The 8183-nt window shown below is 31.8% G+C and overlaps 1 long non-coding RNA gene across 1 annotated transcript; it reads left to right on the forward strand.

Moving 5' to 3' along the window:
• Nucleotides 1-460: 460 nt before the first annotated feature.
• On the forward strand, nt 461-7923 carry LOC147806711 (uncharacterized). Its single transcript, XR_015435072.1, has 3 exons — nt 461-639; nt 2398-2498; nt 6096-7923. It is a non-coding gene; the product is annotated as an uncharacterized LOC147806711 (long non-coding RNA).
• The last annotated feature ends 260 nt before the right edge of the window (nt 7924-8183 follow it).

The raw sequence follows: 8183 nt of genomic DNA on the forward strand, positions 1-8183 counted from the left end.
ACAGTGATGTATCAATTTTGAACGTATCTCTATCTTAATACTGTTGTTGTTCATCTACGTTGCATTTGAGCTGCACAATGGGTTATTGGCGACGGTCTGGGAAACATCCTTGACGATGATCCGAAGACATGCTAACACTATTTTAATCTTTTGTAGAGGGAATGGCGACACTGCTTGGTTAGCTCGACGCACGCTACGGCGGAACAGTTTACTGAGGACCCATACAGCACAAACTGATCCAAGTGGGTCACCCACCCGCACACTGACCGCAGCCAGTGATGCTTGACTTCGATGATATGCTGGGAATCGTGTCTTAATGATCAGTCCACTGTGAGAACCCATCAGAAATAGAAAAGTCCTTTCCGGTCAAAGAGGCAGCTGAAGAGAAAAATGGTTTTTGTGACAAAAATGAACAGTCGGATGCGATCCCAAGCATCCACTCTCTTATATAAAAAGAGCAACACTCGCTCTCGTTCTTTACCCAATCTTTCATATGTGTGTTCCCGTCATGGGATATTTAGGTCTCAGATGACCAGTTCTACAACAACACCGAAGGAATCGTTCTTTAGCCACGTATTTATGCTCGTAGAAAGTTGAAATTGTGGGATATACCTTCTGTTGTTGGTTCAATATTAACAGGTAAGTTTACTTTCATTCTTACATAATCAGCAATATTTTTTGTATAAAATTATTTTAAAATAAAAAGTTCATATTCATATCAACCTCATAGTCGTTGAAAAAGTCTCAGTAACTCTAAAATAAATAATTTTAATTTCAAATGAAACAAATTTCACTAAATTTTTAATTCTTTTAAACAAGGATTTTTAAATAGCATTTAGATGCTTAAAGCATCCAGACACGTTGTATAAAATGTGTACGTAATATTCGCTTGGATAACCTTTTCCGGTGTAGCGTTAAGTCTAGTAAAACTAATGTAACACATTTTACATGCCTTCTTCAAATGTAAAACTAATTGCTTGTAAACATTAAGTAACCACTACTCCTTAAACAATAAGTGTATAAAGTATCATTTAAAAAGTTTTGTCTAATGTTTCATTAGCTAATTTCTTGCTTCATGTATAATGTTTGATTCGAAATTTTCAACCAAAATTTGTTGTTCGGTAAAAGGTAAACATGATAAGCGTCCAAAATCTGCCATTTTGAATTGAAAGATAATTTAAATAAATGCATTCGAATTCTTGTTATTAGATCGAACTCTGAATTTACGCCAGAGTTTTTGTAGTGAACTAAAATTGTTCTTTTTATTGAAAATTTGACTTATTAAACTCTTATGTTGCATTTTCTTTCATGCTGCAGAGTTTTGATTCCTTATTTTACATGCAAAATGTTTAGAAATGTTTGGAATGTTGGAATTGTTCTAATTAAAATATAAATTAATACAAAGTAGATCTTTGCTAGAGATCGCATATCATTTGGTTTCTAGTAATTTTCCTTCTTATTTGGAATCTTACAATTGAAACTTGTAGTGTATCTACCACTAAAAAAATATAAATCCAATTCACTAGTATACAAGACATGTTTACTCTATGTTGTGGTACCTTTTCGTACCTGACAGTTGACATTGTTGTTAACTACTTACTCTCCACATTGGTGACCCGTACGTATTGTGAACACTCCTACCTTAACAGGAACTCCCCCTACGAACCATTTCAGACCTGCTCATCAGTTTATTCAATAGTTTCCTGGTTATAACTATCTCAAATATAATGGCTAAGCGATAGTTTGTTGTAAATTCCGACCGCTTTCTGATTCCTATTCAAATTTTTAAATTAAATTTTCAAATTTGTGCTCTCCGGCTATCATCGTTTTATGTTTTTCTCGATGATATAAGCAAAATATATAGTTATTATATAACCCAAAAAAATGTGTCTTGTTGCGAAATTTTGGACACTTTCAAATTTGCTAGTGTACTCAAATAATAATTAAAACGTTGACTTGGAAGAAATTTCTCTATTTTCCTAACCATAATCATCATCATAATTGGCCAGACAGCCCAATGTGGGCCAATGCCTTCCTCTGAGGATTTCTCCATAATGACTTCCGATTTATCTTGGATCTGCATTCTTTTCATTAATTGTAAGAAAATCACTCCACCGAGTCGGTCCTTCTTAACCGCGGCCTTCCCTGCTTTCTGGTTCCAGTGGGTTTAAAAAGCAGCATCTATTTTAGTTTCCTGACCACTATGAATAAATTTTACTGCCCACAAAATATATATCCATATTGAATTTGCAATCTACTTAAATTTTTCTAAACTTGATGCAAAGTTCACCTGCTATTCTCCTTTACGATTCTCCAATATATTTTTTAATCAATGTCTTGTATATATTGGCGACTAGTTTCTTTAAAAGTAACGTTACTCTTTGTTGCTTCATTCAGGTGCTGATTTCTGACTGGATTTGTGTAATCAAGAATGGAATTTCTTCTCTTTTCCTGCCTATAAAACTGCTGATGTTTGTGGAATCTCCAAGAAAGCAAAAGTGAGTATTTTTATTTTCTTGTGTTTCTATTAATGAAGATTTGTTTTAATCTTTAAATATTTTTACTCTTCGAAACTAAGCATTTGTAAACGTTAAACTTTAAGAATTTCTTCGCAAAAACGCAATTTGTTTTGGTGGAGTACTAAAAGAAATCAGCGTACAGTGTAAAAACTGATGTACTATTTCTCTAAATTAGATGTGTAAAGCATAAACAATCTTATAAAGAAACTTTTTTCACAATAATATCGAATCTATAGCTTTCAGGAATTTATAGGGTCCAATAATCTAAATGTCTATAAATCTGAAATTTTTATAATGGTAGACATTATTCTCTCTCGGTTATTCACACAATACATTAAATATTCTTGTTTTCGAACGTCGATACACTTTGGATTATGAACTATATGTAGCATGTTGGTTGTCTTCAACACTGCTATGAATTTATGTAGAAACTAATATTCGCTGCTAAAAGGTATTTTTAGTTGTAAAATCAGGATTTGTGGTTTTTTTGTTTTGAGACTTAAGAACTTTAAAAATTTTGTTTCTGGTCTGAATTTTTTTATGCATCTGTCGATCCACTCAAATATCGTGACTCACTCATTGAGGAAACTTATTTTACCGAAGATAGTTCCAAGCAAATTTTTAATTTTGTAGTCTAAAATTTTAAATTGTAAGACAAATTAACGCCCAAAACATATAAAATTTAAGCAACAGCGTTCAAATAGTTAGTCAGAAATGAAACGTTGAGCTTTTTTCCGAAATTTTATTATTCAAATCGATTCTACAGATTTGTCATTGAAAATAACATGATGTAAAATTATTCTGTGTATTATGTTCGCCCAACAAACTTCTATCTGTATTGTCATACTCTTGGTTCAATAACATTGTCTACAAATGGTTTAATCGGAGGGAACAACAGAGTGGTCTGGGTCTAAACTAACAGAATTGCCAATGAATTAAAACTGAGATTTAGTACAATTGGGAAGAAAAACACAGTTAAAAAGCAATTTATTAAACAGCATTTTTAAGTACATAAAAACAAATTAAAACCTCTTCAATAAAAGCTAAATTTTTTCATTTCAAGTTTTAGATTTCGGCTGATGTCTAAGTTTCGTTCTTGCTTTTGTCAGACTCGCGAAATTTTAAATTACTTGAAGATTCATTGTTTTCTAGTTCGCAGTCTAGGATTTTAAGTTAGAATACGATATTTTTAATGTATCCCCCTTTTGTTCTATGATAGTGTTTTTCTGCAAACTATATTCTCACCAGTATTTCTTTGAAATTCTCAGATAAAATGATTAAGAGTTTCTACTGTTTGGTAGATTTTTAACTTCAATTTCCACCAGATTCTAATCTTTTAACCACGCTGAAAACTGGTGTACTAACTCGCCGAACTTGATGTCACTTAGCAGTTGCTGCCATTTTTGGGGTTACACGCAAACTTTTTGCCGTGCCATTAAATGCGGCATTTCATTTTACAAATCTTCCACAGGAATCAGATTTAAAGCAATGATTTTTTTTAAAATAAGTCAGGATAAATACATACGTAAATATACTACTGGTCCTATATATTACGAAAAGGAACTATCTATTTTTTAATTAAAAAAAATTAAATGTTTAGCAAAGGTTGTTGGAAACTAGCCAAATAAGATACAAAACGAAAGCAATTAGCAGGGGTGGTACTGGCCGTGCTAATTATTTGCGCTATTTCTCAGCAAATCAAGTCTTCAAAGTCACGGCTTTCTTATGTAGTTGGTTTCGGGCCGCGACTTTTATTGCGGCCCCTCAATCCTCAATACTAGCAGTTCTATCTACTATAAATGAAATTTTTAGAAATACAGAGTTCTGATGGTTTAAAAGAAATTTTTTATTTTACACGAGAATACTACGGTTCGAATGTAAAAACAGAGTGAGTATCTTTTGTAGACTTCGATAAAATTCGCTTGAAAGCTACCTTCTATTGCTAATGCTTTGAACCCTAAAATAGAATTTGAAGAACTGATAAAACTAAATTTAATTTCAAGGAGAATCATTTGCAATAAGTAGCTTATCATGCAAAAATGCCAAATGTATAAATTTTGAATTTCTTTTTAATTTACATCGGTTTTTCTTTTGCATGGCAGATTAAGTCATACGCACTTCAGTAATTTGGTCCGATATGCATACACGTCAAAACCCTTTAATTTATACAAATTATCCTACAAATGTGGAATCAGATGTCAGTCTTGACTAAAAGTATTTCTCGACAAGAGCTTTGTTTGAAGCTTTATACATAGAGATTAAATACTAATCGTAATCCTTATTTTATTGAACTTTGATTCTTATATCGTAAAACTTTTAAATTTTTATAGGCTCTATGGAGTATTAAAAAATCGATATTTTTAATGTGTTATCAACTTTTTAAAGCTTTTTAAATAAACGTGAATACTCTTTATTTGACTGAAAATTTTAGAACCTTGTACGGATTTGTCTTACACTTTTAGCAAAACTTCCATTTGCAGCCTTCGTCTTCCAAAACACCAGTTATTAATAAGAGAATTTCAATTTATTAAAATTAAAAGATCAAAGGTTTTTAATGTATCCTTTGATTTAGTTCCTGATTCTGTTTGGGATAGAACTTTAATCAGTTTTTTACCTTTTACTCTTGCAACATGCAAGACTTTTTAAATTCCTATTAAATTTTCGGGTAGATTATTTGGTACTAAGTACTCGTAGTGCTGCTAGTCAAGAATGTCTCACTATTTTAACAGCATGTTTTGAAAGTTTTAAATAACTTTCTATAACGTAAATATCGTAATTGACTTTAAAAATTGTAAAACTGATATTTATAAATATTTTCATAAAATGTTTAGTATATTAATATAAAATTACTTCATAAAGGATCATAACTTTGACGAAATGTTTAAGCGCATAGCATTTTGAAACACTATTAAGAAAGGATTATACATATATAGAAACAGAATAACATGGAATTTGCAAAAATTTTTTAATTATGATCTTGATAACTAAAGAAATCTTAATCTTGAGAAACCATGTGATTTTTCTGGCTAGTAAGAATAAGCAGACAATGTGACGTTTTTAGAACATTGTGTAATAAAGAGCAACTTATGAGATCAGAAAATGGGTTGGGTTTCGTGAATTTTATGATCTGATTAATTCTTCGCTTAAAATTTGTATCATTAGAAAAGCTTCTGTGAATTAAGATTTTCGGCGGTGTTTAAGGAAAGCTTTTTTAATTTGTTAAGTGGCAAAATTTATAAAATTCCTCTCCAATGCTAAGTAATGGACGAGTGCCTCCTGGTTGCTAAGCAACTGAATCGTCAAACAAAATACCTTTTAACTGGGTCGTTTTTTTCGTGTAAAATAAAATTAATCTGAAATTTAAAAACAATCTGCTTGAAAAAATATTTTTTAAGCAGCTTCCTTTTTCTTCCAATCAAAATGGTTTAATTTAGTGGGCTGTTGAAAATCCGTACAATGCTTACCGTAACATTTTAAACTGAAAATTTCAATTTTTTTAAAAATCACTTTCAATGTATCCGTTTACTAATGTAAGTGGTTTACGGCCCAGTAATTATAGTTAATATTTAATTGCAGCCTGACTATTGCTCATCGGATGCCTGAATTTCACAGCATGGAATGAAAGAGCAGCCTGACTATTGCTCATCGGATGCCTGAATTTCACAGCATGGAATGAAAGAGCATCCTGACTATTGCTCATCGGATGCCTGAATTTCACAGCATGGAATGAAAGAGCAGCCTTACTATTGCTCACCGGATGCCTGAATTTCACAGCATGGAATGAAAGAGCAGCCTTACTATTGCTCATCGGATGCCTGAATTTTACAGCATGGAATGAAAGAGCAGCCTTACTATTGCTCACCGGATGCCTGAATTTCACAGCATGGAATGAAAGAGCAGCCTTACTATTGCTCATCGGATGCCTGATGAAATTGAAATAGAACTCTATACAGGTCAAGAACTCTTTTTATATTAAGTGGAATGTTCCTAATTTGAACACTTTACGCATTAATTGCCTACACATGTTAATCTTGACTTATGCAGAAATTTTAGATCGTTGATATTAGTTTCAGTCTTACTTTTCTTATAAATAGCCTTAAGAATTCTTTTTAAGCAAGATATAATTAAAAGCATTTCAGTTCAATTTTGACCAATATTCCTAAACTCTATAGAAAGTCAAAGAGCAAACAGATGTTCATAAATTTTAACTTTTTATTTTTAAACATTTTCTTTAATGTGTCAAATTACAAGATTCCAATAAATATTGGTAAAAGCAAATACTGTTAGATGCAAAAATATCATTTTATAATAAAAATATAGGGCATATAAAGACAATCTCTAAGTACGCTAATTTCCTCATCAAATAGCAAAATTTGTGAAGAACTTCTTTCCTTACCCGATTTTTAAATTCTGATTTAAGATGTTGTGAGACGTTTTATGAAGTTATCGAGAAGAATGTAAGATTTTAACTCTGCTCAGATATTTTGTCTTTCAAGTTATCCTTTGCGCTATTATAATTTAAAACATCGGACGATCACTCAATCTTCCGAATTGCTTAATTAAGTGTTAATTTCGCCAAACTTATCCAAATTTAGATTGTTGACACAAAAATTAGAAGAAACTAGCATTCTTATTGTGAAAGTAATAAATATGAGTGCTTTCAAATAAAAACATTCATTGTAATTCTTTATTAGCGTTTTTTTTCTTCATGAGATTCAATTTTAAGTTAAAGGGTGTGATTCAGAAAACAATTAATTCAATTAATAATTAAATTTAAAATGTCAAGCAATTCTCAAAGTTTTTGCTGGAAATTTTGGTATTTTTATAGATGCACAAAACACACTAAAAATACTTTTAAAGTTATATTTAATAATTCAGAAGTATCTGATTTTGATCTTACAGAAACTGGACTTATATTTACGTCCTTCGGTACCAAGTTTATAGAACGAATTTTTAATTGAACAGTTTTAGGGCATTTATAAAACATAAAATTTTTCTGCTTTCACAGTAAACCTGCTTTTCAGTTAGGAAAAAAATGGACTTAGGACTCTTTATTTTACTAAATTCTAAAAACCCTAAGGCGGAAGTGAGGGGGGGGGACTATATGAATGTAAAAACCTAAATAGGATTTTTACTTTTAAGCTTAATTATATAATTAAAAGCTTTTAATAGTCTACGTGCTCTAATTAAAATGAGTTGAGAAAACAAATTCAAAAATGTACTTCTAAAGAATTGTTCCTGCGTGATTTAGCTTAAATTTAAAGATTTTTATAATATTGGTGTAATTGCAGTTGAAAAATTTAATAAGTTTTTTTTTCCATAAAAATGCTTACTTATCTCAATTTTCAACGTAGTTGAAAGCTAATATCAAAATTTTATTCTAGCAAGTAGCTAATATTGTAAAAGTAACTAAAAAAAAACTAACTAACTCAGTGGCGCGACAGCCCATTAAGAGGGCCAGGGCCGACTGTGCCCATCTCAGTTTTCTTGACCGTGGGCTCTGGGGTGCAGGGGCATATGTTCCGGTCAGGTGGTCAGCCGAACGCGGAACCCCCCAGTGTTAGTTCCCAAGCATGCTTGGTACTCATTTTATCGACCCACTGAAGGGATGAAAGGCTGAGTGAACCTTGCCCGGCCCGAGGATCGAACCAGGGACCTGTGGCA

The sequence above is a fragment of the Parasteatoda tepidariorum genome, chromosome 7 (assembly GCF_982258835.1).
Source record: "Parasteatoda tepidariorum strain Cologne lab strain chromosome 7, Ptep-v5.0, whole genome shotgun sequence".
Classification (NCBI taxonomy): Eukaryota; Metazoa; Arthropoda; class Arachnida; order Araneae; family Theridiidae; genus Parasteatoda; species Parasteatoda tepidariorum.